Below are 16,113 nucleotides of genomic sequence, written 5' to 3'. Positions count from 1 at the left end.
CAGCCTGAGACCATTGCTGGATCATAAAAACCCCTGGGGGCACTGAGGGAGCTGGTCTTTGTCTCTCACTGAATGGTGGCTCTGCCCCCACAGCTTGACTGAATCCCACCCCCCTAGTGCTAGCTTGGCAGAACTGGAGGTCAGGTGGCTGTGGAGAGGAAACTCTGCTAAGATTCTGGGCACAAAAATCCTTCCCTATGCCCAGACCAGTACATGCTTGATTGTGCCACCTTGGAGGAACTGATATCTTACAGGTCCCCAGAGTATACCCTATTCTTGACAAAGGACCCAAAAGTCAAGTAACTGGTTGGGAAAAAGCCCAGAAAAGGGGAAAAAAATAAGACCGTAGAAGGTTACTTTCTTGGTGAACAGATATCTCCTTCCATCCTTTCAGATGAGGAGGAACAATGCTTACAATCATGGAAAGACATAAAAGTCAAGGCTTCTGTGTCTCAGACATCCAAAATAAATATTCAGTGGGCTCAGGCCATGGAAGATCTCAAAAAGGATTTTGAAAATCAAGTTAGAGAGGTGGAGGAAAAATTGGGAAGAGAAATGAGAGAGATGTAAGAAAAGCATGAAAAGCAGGTCAACAACTTGCTAAAGGAGACCCCAAAAAATGCTGAAGAAAATAACACCTTTAAAAATAGGTTAACTCAATTGGCAAAAGAGGTTCAAAAAGCCAATGAGGAGAAGAATGCTTTACAAAGCAGAATTAGCCAAATGGAAAAGGAGGTTCAAAAGTTCACTGAAGAAAATAGTTCTTTCAAAATTAGAATGGAACAGATGGAGGCTAATGACTTTATGAGAAACTAAGAAATCAAAAAACAAAACCAAAAGAATGAAAAAATGGAAGATAATGTGAAATATCTCACTGGAAAAACAACTGACCTGGAAAATAGATCCAGGAGAGGCAATTTAAAAATTATGGGACTACCTGAAAGCCATGATCAAAAAAAAGAGCCTAGACATTATCTTTCATGAAATTATCAAGGAAAACTGCCTTGAGATTCTAGAATCAGAGGGCAAAATATTGAAAGAATCCACCGATCACCACCAGTAAGAGATCCAAAAAGAGAAGCTCCTAGGAACATTGTGGCCCAATTTCAGAGTTCCCAGGTCAAGGAGAAAATATTGCAAGCAGCTAGAAAGAAACAATTCAAATATTGTGGAAATACAATCAGGATAACACAAGATCTAGCAGCTTCTACATTAAGGGATCAAAGGGCATGGAATATGATATTCCAGAAGTCAAAGGAACTAGGACTAAAACCAAGAATCACCTACCCAGCAAAACTGAGTATAATACTTCAGGGGAAAAAATGGTCTTTTAATGAAATAGAGAACTTTCAAGCATTCTTGATGAAAAGACCAGAACTGAAAAGAAAATTTGACCTTCAAACACAAGAATGAAGAGAAGCATGAAAGGGTAAATAGGAAAGAGAAATCATAAGGGACTTAACTAAAGTTGAACTGTTTACATTCCTACATGGAAAGATAATATTTGTAACTCTTGAAAGTTTTTTCAGTATCTGGGTAGTTGGGATTACACACACACACACACACACACACACACACACACACAGAGAGACAGAGAGCACAGGGTGAATTGAATAGGATGGGATCATATCTTTAAAAAATGAAATTAAGCAGTGAGAGAGAAATATATTGGGAGGAGATAGGGAGAAATGGAATGGGGCAAATTATCTCTCATAAAAGAGGCAAGCAAAAGACTTTTCAGTGGAGGGAAAAAGAGGGGAGGTGAGAGAAAAACATGAAGTTTACTCTCATCACATTCGACTAAAGGAAGGAATACAATGCACACTCATTTTGGTATGAAAACCTATCTTACAATACAGGAAAGTGGAGGAGAAGGGGATAAGCAGGGTGGGGGGGATGATGGAAGGGAGGGCAGTGGAAGGAGGGAGCAATTTGAAGTCAACACTCTTGGGGAAGTACAGGATCAAAAGAGAGAATAGAAGAAATGGGGGGCAGGATAGGATGGAGGGAATTATAGTTAGTCTTACACAACATGACTATTATGGAAGTCATTTGCAAAACTACACAGATATGGCCTATATTGAATTTCCTGCCTTCCCAAAGGGATTGAGTGGGGAGGGAGGGATAGGGAGAAGCTGGAAGTCAAAGTTTTAGGAACAGCTCTGTTGAGCATTGTTCTTGCAACTAGAAAATAGAAATACAGATAATGGGGTATAGAAAGTTATCTTGCCCTACAGGACAAAAGAGAAGATAGGGATAAGGGAAGGGAGGAATGTTAGAAGATAGGGCAGATTGGTGATAGGGGCAATTAGAATGTTCAGCATTTTGGGGTGGGGGAAGGGGAGAAATGGGGAGAAAATTTGGAACCCAAAATTTTGTGGAAATGGATGTTGAAAAGTTAAATAAATAAATTTAAAAAATAAAATAAAATGTTCATCAGGAAAAAAAAAAGAAAATAATCCAACCCCCAAAGTAGGAAATTTTCTACCTTCTAAGCTCAAATTGGGCTTTGCCTAACACTACCTTTAAAACTATGTTTAGTTAAATCCCCTGTGGTTGAGGAAAAATTCATTTCACTGGAAATAGATTAGTTATAAAACAGATTATTTCCTTATGGTTTATTTTTGAAGGGTTTTAAAAATATTTACTTAGTATTTTATTTTGTATATATGTATTATTATATGTATGTAAAAATTATATGTAAAAACAATTTTCAACATTTGTTTTTAAAATTTGAATTTCAAATCCTGTCCCCCCCATCCCTACCTGTCTCATCTAGAAGACAAGCAATTTGATGTAGATTATACATGTGCAGTCATAGAAAACATATTTCCATATTAGTCATATTGTAAAGGAAAACATAGACCAAAAATAAAAACAAAAAGGTAAAAAAAAGTATGCTTCAGTCTGTATTCAGACTCCATCAGTTCTTTCTCTGGGATGGACAGCATTTTTTATCATAAGTCTTTTAGAGTTTCCATGGATCATTATACTGCTGAGAACAGCTAATTCATTCACAGTAGATGATCTTGAGACATTGTTACTGTATAAAACATTCTCCTGGTCCTACCGATTTCACTTTGCTTCAGTTCATGTAAGTCCAGGTTTTTCTAACAACATCCTTCTCATCATTTCTTATAACACAGTAGTATTCCATCACAATCATATGCCACAACTTGTTTAGCCATTCCACAATTGATGGACATGCCTTCAATTTCCAATTCTTTGCCACCAGAAAAGAGCAGCTATAAATATTTTTGTAATTTTTTTTAAAAAAATCTCTTTTTTTATACAGACCTACTAGTGATAATGCTAAATCAAAGGGTGTGCCTAGTTTTATAGACCTTTGTGCATACTTCCAAATTGCTCTACATAATGGTTGAATCAGTTCACACCTCCACCAACAGTGCATTAGTATTTCAATTTTCTCATATTACCTCCAGAATTTGTCATTTTCCTTTTTTTTCCTATTAGCCAATCTAATAGGTATGAGTTAGCACCTCAGAATTCTTTTAATTTTAATTTCTCCGATCAGTAGTGTTTTAGAGTATTTTTTCATATGGCTATAGGTTTGATCGCTTTATCTGAAAACTGACTTTTCATATCTTTTCATCACTTGTCAATTGGGGAAAGGCTTTTGTTTTTGTAAATTTGAGTCATTTCTCTCTATAGATTTGAGAAATGAGGCCTTTATCAAAGAAACTTGTTTCAGTTTTTTTCAGTTATGTTTGCTAACTGTATTTCCCTCCATCCTGTTCCCCCCCATTTATTACATTCTCTCTCTCCTTTTACCCTGTCCCTTCTTAAAAGTGTTGTGCTTCTACCTACTGTCTACCCCAATTTGCCCTCCTTTCTATCAACACTCCCCCTTCTCTCATCCCCTTCCCCTCCTACTTTCCTGTAGAATAAAGTAGCTTTCTGTACCCAAGTGTGTGTGTATGTTATTCCCTCTTTGAGTAAATTCTGATGAGAGTGAGGTTCAAGCCTTCTTGACACCTCCTCCATCTTCCCTTCCACTGTTAAAGCTCTTTCTTGCTTCTTTTTATGTGAGATAATTTCCCCATTCTAGCTTTCCCTTTCCATTTCTCTCAGTGTATTCTTCTTTCTCACATCTTAATTTTTTTAGATATCATCCTATTATATTCAACTCACACCTCTGCTCTATATTTATATACTCCTTCTAACCACACTAATGATGAGACAGTTTTTAGGAGTTACAGGTATATTCTTCTCATATAGGAATGTAAGCAGTTTAACCTTATTAAGTCCCTTGTGACTTTCCTTTCCTTTTTCCCTTTTCTTGTTTCTCTTGAGTCTTGTATTTAAAAGTCAAATTTTTTGTATGGCTCTGTTTTTTTCATCAGAAATGTTTAAAAATCCTCTATTATATTGAATGTTAATTTTTGTCCTCTGAAGAATTGTACTCAGTTTTGCTCATTGGGTGATTCTTGATTGTAATACCGGCTTCTTTGCCCTACAGAATACCATATTCCAAGCCCTCTAATCCTTTAATGTAAAAACTGCTAAATCTCATTCTATTCTGACAGTGACTGCAATGTGTTTGAATTTTTTCTTTCTGGCTGCTTGCAGTATTTTCTCCTTGACCTGGGAGCTCTGAAACCTGATTATAACATCCCTTGGAGTTTTCATTTTGGAATCTCTTTCAGAATGTAATCAGTGCATTGTTTCAATTTCTATTTTTCTTTCTGGTTCCAGAATATCAGAGCAGTTCTCCTTGATAATTTCTTGATAAATGTTGTCTTATCTCTTTTTTGAATCATGACTTTCAGGAAGTCCAATAGTTTTAAAATTATCTCTCCAGGATCTATTTTCCAGGTAAGTTATTTTTCCAATGTGATATTTCAGATCATCTTCTATTTTTCATTCTTTTGATTTTGTTTCTTACTGCCACATAAAGTTATTAGTTTCTAGTTGTTCAATTTTAATTTTTATGGAATTATGTTCTTTAGTGAGCATTTCTGTCCTCTTTTCCATTTGGCCAATTCTGTTTTTCAAAGCATTCTTCTCTTAATTGGATTTTTCTGATTCTTCTACCATTTTGGCTATTCAGTTTTTTAAGGTGTTATTTTCTTCAGTATTTTTTTGTGTGTGCCTCCTTTATGAAGCTGACTGTTTTTTTCATAATTTTCTTCTGTCACTCTCATTTCTCTTCCAAGTATTTCTTCTACCCCTCTTACATGATTAGTAAAATCTTTTGTGAGTTCTTTCATGGCCTGAGGTCAATTCATATTTTTCTTTGAGGCTTTGGAAGTAGGAATTTTGACTATATTGTCTTCTTCTGAGTGTGTGTTTTGATCTTTCTTGTCATTATAGTAACTTTCTATAGCCAAATCCCCCCCCCCTCATTGTTTACTCATTTTCCAACCTATTTCCTGACTTTTAAATCTTTGCTAAAGTGGAGTTCTGCTTCCATGGTGGAGGGTACATTGTCCCAAGATCCTGGAATTTTGTGCAGCTGTTTTTTTAATATAATCATTTTATTTATTTTTAATGTTCTACAATCACTACCATAAAACTTAAATTTTTCCCCCTATCTACTCCCCGCCACTCCCCTGCCCCCCCCCCAGGACGACATACAATTCTATATAGGATTTACACATATGTTCCTATTGAATATATTTTCACTATATTCATGCTGTGTAGAAGAACTAAAATAAATGGGAGAAATCATATAAGAAACCAAAACATAATACACACACACACACACACACACACACATACACACACACACACACACAATGATCTGCTACATTCTGTGATTGAATTCCGTAGTTCTTTCTCTGAATGTGGAAGGCATTTTGCCTTAGAAGACCATTGGGAATTTTTTTTTTTTATGTTGTTGCATTGCTAGGAAGATCAAAGTCTACCAGAAAAAAAAAACTCTTGCACGCTGTGGTCATTGCTGTGCACAAAGTTCTCCTGGTTCTGCTCCTTTCACTCAGCATTAGATCATATAAGTCTTTCCAGGTCACTATGAAGTCTTCTTGTTCATCATTTTTTGTGGTGCAATAGTACTCCATTACATTCATATATCATAATTTATTCAGCCATTCCCCAATTGATGGACATCCCCTTGATTTCCAGTTATTGGCAACTACAAAGAGTGCTGCTATAAATATTTTTGTACATATGGGATGCTTTCCCGTTTTTATGATCTCTTGGGGATACAGTCCTAGAAGTGATACTGCTGGGGCAAAGGGTATGCACATTTTTGTAACCCTTTGGGTATAATTCCAAACTGCTCTCCAGAATGGTTGGATGAGCTCACAGCTCCACCAACAATGAATTAGTGTTCCAACTCTCCCACATCCTCTCCAACATTTATCATTTTCCTGTTCTGTCATGTTTGCCAATATGATAGGTGTGATGTGGTACCTCAGAGTTGTTTTGATTTGCATCTCTCTAATCAAAAGTGATTTAGAGCATTTTTTCATATGATTACAGATATCTTTAATTTTTTCCTCTGAAAATTGCCTCTTAATATCCTTTGACCATTTATCAGTTGGGGAATGACTTGTATTATTGTACCTTTGACTCAGTTCTCCATATATTCTAGAAATGAAGCCTTTATCCCTGATATTAGTTGTAAAAAGTCTTTCCCAATATACTACATCCCTCTGAATTTTGATTGCATTAGGTTTGGATGTGCAAAAACTTTTCAGTTCAGTGTAATCAAAGTTATCCATCTTGCACTTCACAATGCTTTCTATCTCTTCTTTTGTCAAAAATTCTTCCCTTCTCCATAAATCTGATATATATATATATATATATATATATATATATATATATATATATATATATGATTCCTTGCTCCTCCAGTTTGTCCATGGTATCAATCTTTATACCGAGATCATGTACCCATTTGGACTTTATTCTTGTGTATGGTGTCAGGCATGAGTATATGCCTAGTTTCCACTACACTGTTATCCAGTTTTCCCAGCAATTTTTGTTGAACAGTGAGTTCTTATCCCAGAAGAGGAGGTCCTTGGTTTTATCAAACGTGAGATTGCTATTGCTATATTCATTGCCTACTGTGTGTTGAGTACCTAGCATATTCCACTTGTCTACCTTTCTGTTTCTTAGCCAGTACCAAGTGGTTTTGATAATTGCTGCATTATAATAAAATTTGAGATCTGGTAGCACTAGGCCACCTTCCCTAGCATTTTTTTTTTCATTAGTCCCTTTGATATTCTGGACCTTTTGTCCTTCCAGACAAATTTTGATATTATTTTATCCAGCTCTAGAAAATAGTTATCTGATAGTTTAATTGGTATGGCACTAAATAAGTAAATTAATTTAGGTAGAATTGTCATTTTTATTATATTGGCTTGGCCTACCCATGAGCAACTGATGTTTCTCCACTTACTTAGACCTGACTTTATTTGTGCCAAAAGTGTCTTGTAATTGTGTTCATATAGTCCCTGGGTTTGTTTTGGCAGGAAAACTCCCAAATATTTTATGGTGTCTATCCTAGCTTTAAATGGAATTTCTCTTTCTATCTCTTGCTGTTGAACTTGTTAATAATGTATAGGAATGCAGAAGATTTGTAAGGGTTTATTTTGTAACCTGCAACTTTGCCAAAGCTGTTTATTATTTCAAGTAGTTTTTTACTTGAATCTCTTGGATTCTCTAAGTATATCATCATATCATCTGCAAAGAGTGATAACTTAGTTTCTTCTTTGCCTATTCTTATTCCTTCGATTTCTTTGTCTTGTCTAATTGCTACAGCTAACATTTCTAGTACCATATTGAATAATAGTGGTGATAATGAACATACTTGTTTCACCCCTGATGTTATTGGAAATGTATTTAGCTTATCTCCATTGCATATAATACTTGTTGAAGGTTTTAGATAGGTACTGCTTATTATTTTATGTAAAGTTCCCTTTATTCCTCTGTTCTCCAGTGTTTTTAATAGGAATGGGTGTTGTATTTTGTTGAAAGATTTTTCTTCATCTCTTGAGGTAATATTGTGGTTTTTGTAAGTTTTATTGTTGATATTATAGATAATACTAATAGTTTTCCCAGTATTGAACCAGTCCTGCATTCCTGGTATGAATTCTTCCTGAGCATAATGTATTATTCTCGTAATAAGATGCTGTATTGTTTTGCTAAAATCTTATTTAAAATTTTGCGTCTATATTCATTAGAGAAAATGGTCTATAATTTTCTTTCTCTGTTTTTTCTCTTCCTTGTTTAGGTATCAAAACTATATTTGTTTCATAAAAAGAATTTGGGAGAACTCCTTCTTCCCCAATTTTCAAAAATAGTATATACAGTATTAGAATTAACTCTTCTTTAAATGTTTGATAGAATTCACCTGTAAATCTATCTGGCCCTGGAGATTTTTCCCTAGGGAGTTCATTGATGGTTTGTTCAATTTCTTTTTCTGAGATGGGGTTGTTTAAGTATTCAACTTCCTCTTCTGTTAATCTGGGCAATTGGTATTTTTTAAAAATACTTATCTATCTCATTTAGATTGTCAAGTTTGTGGGCATAAAGTTGAAGAAAGCAATTTCTAATTATTGTTTTAATTTCCTCCTCATTGGAGGTGAGTTCAGTCTTTTCAAATTTGATATTAATAATTTGACTTTCTTCTTTTTGTTAATCAAATTGACCAAAGGTTTATCAATGTTATTAGTTTTTTTCATAAACCTAACTATTGGTTTTATTTATTAATTCAATACTTTTCTTAATTTCAATTATACTAATCTCTCCTTTGGTTTTCAGTATTTCCAGTTTGACATTTACTTGGGGATTTTCAATTTGTTCTTTCTCTAGCTTTTTCAGCTGCATACCCAAGTCATTTAACTCTTCTTTCTGTAATTTATTTGTGTAGGCATTCAAAGATATAAAACTTCCCCTAAGAACTGCTTTTGTAGTATCCCATAAGATTTGGTATGTTGTCTCATTATTGTCATTCTCTTGAATGAAGTTGTTGATTTTTCTATGATTTGTTGTTTAACCCACTCTTTCTTTAGGATTAGATTATTTAGTTTCCAATTGATTTTTGGTTTATCTTTCCATGGCCTTGTATTACATGTAATTTTTATTGCATTATGATCTGAGAAGGATGTATTGAGTATCTCTGCCTTTTGGCACTAGATTGTAAGATTTTTATGTCCTAGTACATGGTCAATTTTTGTATCTGTGCCAGGAACTGCTGAGAAAAAGGTATATTCCTTTCTATTCTCATTCAGTTTTCTCCACAGATCTATCATATCTACCTTATCCAGAGTTTTATTTACCTCCTTAACCTCTTTCTTGTTTATTTTGAGGTTCAGAGAGGCGGAGGTTGAGATCCCCCACTGGTATAGTTTTGCTGTCAATTTCTTCCTTCAACTCCCCCAACCTCTTCTCTAAGAATTTGGATGCTATGCCATTTGGAGCATACATAGGTAGTAATGATATTGCTTCATTGTCTGTGGTGCCTTTTAGCAGGATATAATTTCCTTCCTTATCTCTTATAATTAGATCTATTTCTGCTTTTGCTTTGTCTGAGATTAGGATTGCTACTCCTGCTTTTTTTACATCAGTTGAAGCACAATATATTCTGTTCCAACCTTTTACCTGTAGCCTGTGTTTTTCCCCCATTTCAAATGTGTTTCTTTTTTTCTTTTTTTTATTTAACTTTTAACATTCATTTTCACAAAATTTTGGGTTACAAATTTTCTCCCCTTTTATCCCCTCCCCCCCCCAAACCCAAGCTTTCTAATTGCCCCTGTGACCAATCTGCTCTCTCTTCTATCATCCCTCTCTGCCCTTGTCTCCGTCTTATCTTTTGTCCTGTAGGGCCAGATAGCTTTCTTTACCCCTTTACCTGTATTTCTTATTTCCTAGTGGTAAGAACATTACAGTTGATCCTAACACTTTGAGTCCCTACTTCTTTACCTCCCTCCCTCTCCACCCCTTCCCTTTGGAAGGCAAGCAATTCAATATAGGCCAAATCTGTGTAGTTTTGCAAATGACTTCCATAATAGTTGTGTTGTATAGGACTAACTATATTTCCCTCCATCCTATCTTGTCCCCCATTACTTCTATTCTCTTTTGATCCTATCCCTCCCCATGAGTGTCGACCTTGAATTGCATTCTCCTCCCCATACCCTCCCTTCTATCATCCCCCCCACCCTGCTTGTCCCCTTGTCCCCCACTTTCCTGTATTGTGAGATAGGTTTTCCTACCAAAATGAGTGTGCATTTTATTCTTTCCTTTAGTGGAATGTGATGAGAGTAGACTTCATGTTTTTCTCTCACCTCCCCTCTTCATCCCTCCACGAATGAGTCTTTTGCTTGCCTCTTTTATGAGAGATAATTTGCCCCATTCAATTTCTCCCTTTCTCCTCCCCATATATTTCTCTCTCACTGCTTGATTTCATTTTTTTTTAAGATATGATCCCATCTTCTTCAATTCACTCTGTGCACTCTGTCTCTATGTATGTGTGTGTGTGTGCATGTGTGTGTGTGTGTACTCCCTCCCAGTACCCAGATACTGAAATGTTTCAAGAGTTACAAATATTGTCTTTCCATGTAGGAATGTAAACAGTTCAACTTTAGTAAGTCCCTTATGACTTCTCTTTGCTGTTCACCTTTTCATGGTTCTCTTCATTCTTGTGTTTGAAAGTCAAATTTTCTTTTCAGCTCTGGTCTTTCCATCAAGAAAATTTGAAAATCCTCTATTTCATTGAAAGACCATTTTTTCCCCTGAAGTATTATACTCAGTTTTGCTGGGTAGGTGATTCTTGGTTTTATTCCTAGTTCCTTTGACTTCTGGAATATCCTATTCCATGCCCTTCAATCCCTTAATGTAGAGGCTGCTAGATCTTGTGTTATCCTGATTGTATTTCCACAATACTTGAATTGTTTCCTTCTAGCTGCTTGCAATATTTTCTCCTTGACCTGGGAACTCTGGAATTTGGCCACAATGTTCCTAGGAGTTTCTCTTTTTGGATCTCTTTCAGGCAATGTTCTGTGGATTCCTTGAATATTTATTTTGCCCTCTGGTTCTAGAATCTCAGGGCAGTTTTCCTTGATAATTTCATGGAAGATGATGTCTAGGCTCCTTTTTGATCATGGCTTTCAGGTAGTCCCAAAATTTTTAAATTGTCTCTCCTGAATCTCTTTTCCAGGTCAGTTGTTTTTCCAATGAGATATTTCACATTATCTTCCATTTTTCCATTCTTCTCTCTTTGTTCTGTGATATCATGGTTTCTCACAAAGTCCTTAGCCTCCATCTGTGCCATTCTAGTTTTGAAAGAACTATTTTCTTCAGTGAGCTTTTGAATCTCCTTTTCCATTTGGCTAATTCTGCTTTTGAAAGCATTCTTCTCCTCATTGCTTTTTGAACCTCTTTTGCCAATTGAGTTAGGCTAGTTTTCAGGGTGTTAATTTCTTCAACATTTTTTTGGTTCTCTTTTAGCAGGGAGCTGATCTGCTTTTCATGCTTTTCTTTCATATCTCTCATTTCTCTTCCCAGTTTTTCCTCCACCTCTGTAACTTGATTTTCAAAATTCTTTTTGAGCTCTTCCATGGCCTGAGCCCATTGGGTGGGCTGGGACATAGAAGCCTTGATTTCTGTGTCTTTGCCTGATGGTAAGCATTGTTCTTCCCATCAGAAAGGAAGGGAGGAAATGTCTGTTCTCCGAGAAAGTAGCCTTCAATAGTCTTATTTCTTTTCCCTTTTCTGGGCATTTTCCCAGCCAGTGACTTGACCTCTGAATATTCTCCTCACACCCACCTCGTCTCCTGGTCCTCCCAGCCAGCATTTGGGGACTGAGATTCAAATGCTGCTTCCAGCCTTAGGGCTTTTGGCGGGGGCAGGGCTGCTCTTCAGTGTGAGAATTAAGTTCAGGTGGTCAGGTTGGGGCAGGGCCACCTCTCAGGCTCAGTTCCCTCAGGGGGTTTATGCACAGACCTTCCACAATGGATCCAGGCTCCCACCCTCTTGGGGAGCCCCGTTCTGCAGCCGCCTCTCAGCTTCTACCTCCCGGTGGGGGGCCTCAATCATGGGGGCACCCCACTCCCCTCTCGACCCGCCAAAGAGACTCTCTCACCAACCCCCGTCACCTGTGGGCGGAGGAACTTGTGCGGCTGCTGGAGATCCCGTCCCTGAAGCCTGCTCGGGTCTGTTTCTCTTGGTGCCGTGGCCACAGCAGGTCTGGGTTGGGCTGGGCTCCGCGTCTGCAGCGTGACGGACCTTTTGCAAGAGGTTTGCAGGTCCCTCTGTGGGTGGAGGGACCCGTGTGGCCGCTGGAGGTCCTGTACCCGAAGCCCGCTCAGATCTTTTCCTCTCGGTGCCACGGCCGCTGCAGGGCTGCCCTCAGCTCCCAGTCTCGGCGCCTAGTCCGCAGCGCGAAGGACCCCCCACGAGAGGTTTGCAGGTCCCTCTGGAACAGAAATCTCCCTCGCTCCAATATTCCGTGGCCTCTGGGTGCAGAATTCGCCGTGAGTTGCTCCGCTGTAGTCGTTCTGTGGGTTGTGGGTTCGGAGCTATGTGTATGTGCGTCTTTCTACTCCGCCATCTTGGCTCCGCCCTCAAATGTGCTTCTTGTAAATAACATATTATTGGATTATGGCTTTTAATCCATTCTGCTATCTGTCTCCGTTTTATGGGAGAGTTCATTCCATTCACATTTACAGTTATGATTACAGTCTGTGTATTTCCCTCCATCCTCTTTCCCACCAGTTGTGCTTTTAGCTCTCCTGTCTCCCTTCCCCTCCTCAATAGTTTTCATTTTTCACCACCGCCTCATGCCGCCTTCCTTTCCTTCTTTTAGCCCCCCCTCCCTTTTACTCCCCTTTACCTTTGCTGCTTCTTCCCTCCCTTTTTTCCCCTTTCCCCTCCTACTGCCTATAGAGCTAGTTAAAATTATGTACTTAAGTTTATTGTTCCCTACTTGAACCAAGCCAGATGAGAGTACCTCTCAAACAATGCTCATCTCCCTCCCCTCCTTCCCTCTACTATAATTTTGTATTTCTTCCTGTGATGTAATTTACCATTTTCTGCTTCTTCCTTTTCACAACTCCTGTTATAATTCCTTTGCATGCTTAAATCATATTTTTATTATGACATCATTTATTATATATCCATTTCCTCTCTCTCTATATCCCTTTTATATTTCATAATAGATGTACGATTCTCAAGATTAACAGGTTTTATCTTCCCTTATAGGGAGGTAAACAGTTTGCCCAACTTGAGTAACAAATTTTTACCCTCCTGTTAACCTTTTTATGTCTCTCTTGAGACCTGTATTTGAAGATAGAATTTTATATTAAGTTCTGGTGTTTTTGTGAGGAAGGTCTGGAAATCCCTTACTTCGTTGAATGGCCATCTGATTGCCTGAAATGTTATGCTGAACTTTGCTGGTTAGCTGATCCTTCTTGCAGTCCCAGCTCCTTTGCTTTATGGAACATCAGATTCCAATTCCTTTGATCTTTTAATGTAGAAGCTGCAAGGTCCTATGTGATCCTGACTGTAGTTTCTTGATATTTGAATCATTTCTTTCTGGCTGCCTGTAGTATTTTCTCCTTCACTTGATAGTTCTGGAATTTGTCAATGATATTTCTTGGGGTTTTGAGTTTGGGATCCTTTTGGGGAGGTGAACACTGTATTCTTTCAGTGACTATTTTCCCCTCTGGATCTAGCACTTCTGGGAAGTTTTCCTTGATGATTTCCTGGAAGATACTGTCCAGACTCTTTTTTTCATCATAGTTTTCTGGCAGGCCAATAATTCTTAAATTTTCTCTCCTGGATCTATTTTTCAGGTCAGTTGTTTTTCCAATTAGATATTTTACATATTCTTCTATCTTTTCATACTTTAGATTTTGTTTGACTTATTCTTGTTGTCTCATAGAGTCATTAGTTTCTACTTGCCCAATTCTAATTTTATCAAATTGTTTTCTTCAGTTAACTTTTGCATCTCTTTTTCCATCTGTCCAATATTTCCTTTTAAGGAGTTATTTCCTCCAGTTAATTTTTGTACTTCCTTTTCCATTTGTCCAATTTTCCCAATTGGGTTTTGTGTTTCCTTTTCCATTTGTTCAATTTTCCTTTTGAAAGAGATGTTCTCATCAGTGAATTATGTTTTCATGCTTTTAAAATCATTGTCCCTAAATTGCCACAGATTAAGCTGTACTCATTCTCTCCTTTCTCAGAGTATGAACTAAGTTGATTGATTCAGTAAAGCATACTAAACCACCTTTATATCTCAATTTCCTCAGTTTTGGAACAACCCTAAAGAAAATATACTTATTGCAGGTAGCTATAGTAACATGTGTTACCACTATTCTATCCAGAAATGGAATGATGTGTTTAAGTGCCCTTTTAGACCTTCATAACTTGACCAGCCTTAGTATTTCACTTGCTTGTAATGGAGAATTTTAGAATCCTATGTCACATATGATTTCAATACAAGTTAACTAACCAGCATGCAAGAAGCCAATGGGAGATATTACTCCTTCCTAAGTGCCTAAATTTTAAGACAAAGAATCAGTTTGTCCCTGAGAAAAATGTAGGCTTGGGGTAGGGGGAGGAATGAATGAAACCTGAAAGTAGAAAAAGAAGACAAAACTTAAAGGAAAAATATACATGCTGTCATTAACAGATCCAGGAGTATATGACATTAATAAAATAGTAATTTTCAATTATTTCATGGGTAAGATACTTGATTTAGAAATCAAATTTATCCATTTCATTTTTATTTTAATTTTTGTTCTCAAGAAATATCACTCAAGACAGAAAAGCACTTTAGTTCTTTAAATCAACTGGCCATTTCGGAGCAATAAATATTAATACTTTACATTTTTATAGTACTGCCCTAAAAGATATAGTTTAACAACTTGATGTTGCCCTCCCCCAAATTCCCTGTGAGGTAGCAGAGCAAATATTATTCCCTTCTTACTGAAGATGAAATGTTCATATAAAACTGAAATAGGCTAAATGACTTGCCTAACTTCATATATTCAGTAAGTCATATGGAGGCTGTGTGGTATAGTGCAACTAGGCCTACAGTCAAGAAGAACTGGGCTCAAATTTTACCTCAAACACTTACTAGCTATGTGATGAAGGGCAAGTCATTTATTTCCTTTTTGGCTCAATTTTTTTCATCCATAAAATGGGGATAATAATAGCACCTACCTCCCAGGATTGTTGTAAGGATCAAATGAAATAATAATTGTAAAAATAATAACTGTAATAGGATAGTGGCTGGTATAGCCCACAGTAGGTGCTATACAAAATTCTGGTTGTTACTATGCACGACTCAGTACAGCATGTGGAACATAGTAGTCACTTTATAAATGTTTATCAAATGCAACTTAACTGAATTGAAAAGTGGGACAACTGAAATTAGAATTCAAGTCTTGTGCCTCTGGGTCTGGTTATTTTCATTACCCTATTATAAACTCTATACTGCCCTACCCTTTTAACATCATCAAATTTTTTTTTTTGGATTTTGCAGTTCTGTCTTTCAACTTACACTCTTTAGCTCCCACAAAACCTTCTTGCCTCAAGAGACAAGAGACTTCACTTGCTAATCAAGAAAAAACTGACATACAATAATTAAAGGTAAGAATAAAAAACCACCTAAGTCGTCTAGTCCACTGTCTGTCAGGGAATAATTTAAATTGTAATAGAATAGTCTGACTTTAAAATTTCTTATCAGCTATGTGCCTTCTATTTTTTTCTACTTTTCTATCATTTAATAGCTCTTGTCATTAGAATGATCTTTTAATATTCATCCTTTGGCTCTTCTTGATTTCAACTAATTATGCTGTCTTTGACAGTACTGAGTTTTGAATACTACTATGTGAATTCATTTCCAAATAATTGTCAATGAATCCATCTGGATGACAATCTCAAGAGTAAGGATTGTAATACACTGAGTCTAATGTTAAGGATATTATGCTGTTAATCTCTAATACCAGTGCTCATATTTCTTCATTCAATCTTTTAGTATGACTGAACTGGAAAAAAAATGAACATAGGGCTACCATACCATGCTTAAGACAGGATGATACTGATTCTAATATAGAGGTGTAATAAAAGCAATGCTTAGGCCCTTCCTGGTTCCAGAGGGCCATGTGGGAAATTTGGAGC

General features: G+C 36.9%; 1 long non-coding RNA gene across 1 annotated transcript in view; it reads left to right on the top strand.

The window, feature by feature from the left end:
- Window positions 1-16,113, top strand: part of LOC140500595 (uncharacterized) — a 193,471-nt gene that overhangs the window by 162,071 nt on the left and 15,287 nt on the right. Inside the window, exon 2 of the long non-coding RNA XR_011965798.1 lies at window positions 15,476-15,582. This is a non-coding gene — a long non-coding RNA (uncharacterized lncRNA). The remainder of the gene's footprint in view (window positions 1-15,475; window positions 15,583-16,113) is intronic.

Source organism: Notamacropus eugenii, chromosome 4 (genome assembly GCF_028372415.1).
Source record: "Notamacropus eugenii isolate mMacEug1 chromosome 4, mMacEug1.pri_v2, whole genome shotgun sequence".
Taxonomy (NCBI): Eukaryota; Metazoa; Chordata; class Mammalia; order Diprotodontia; family Macropodidae; genus Notamacropus; species Notamacropus eugenii.
This window is presented reverse-complemented; position numbering and strand designations above follow the sequence as displayed.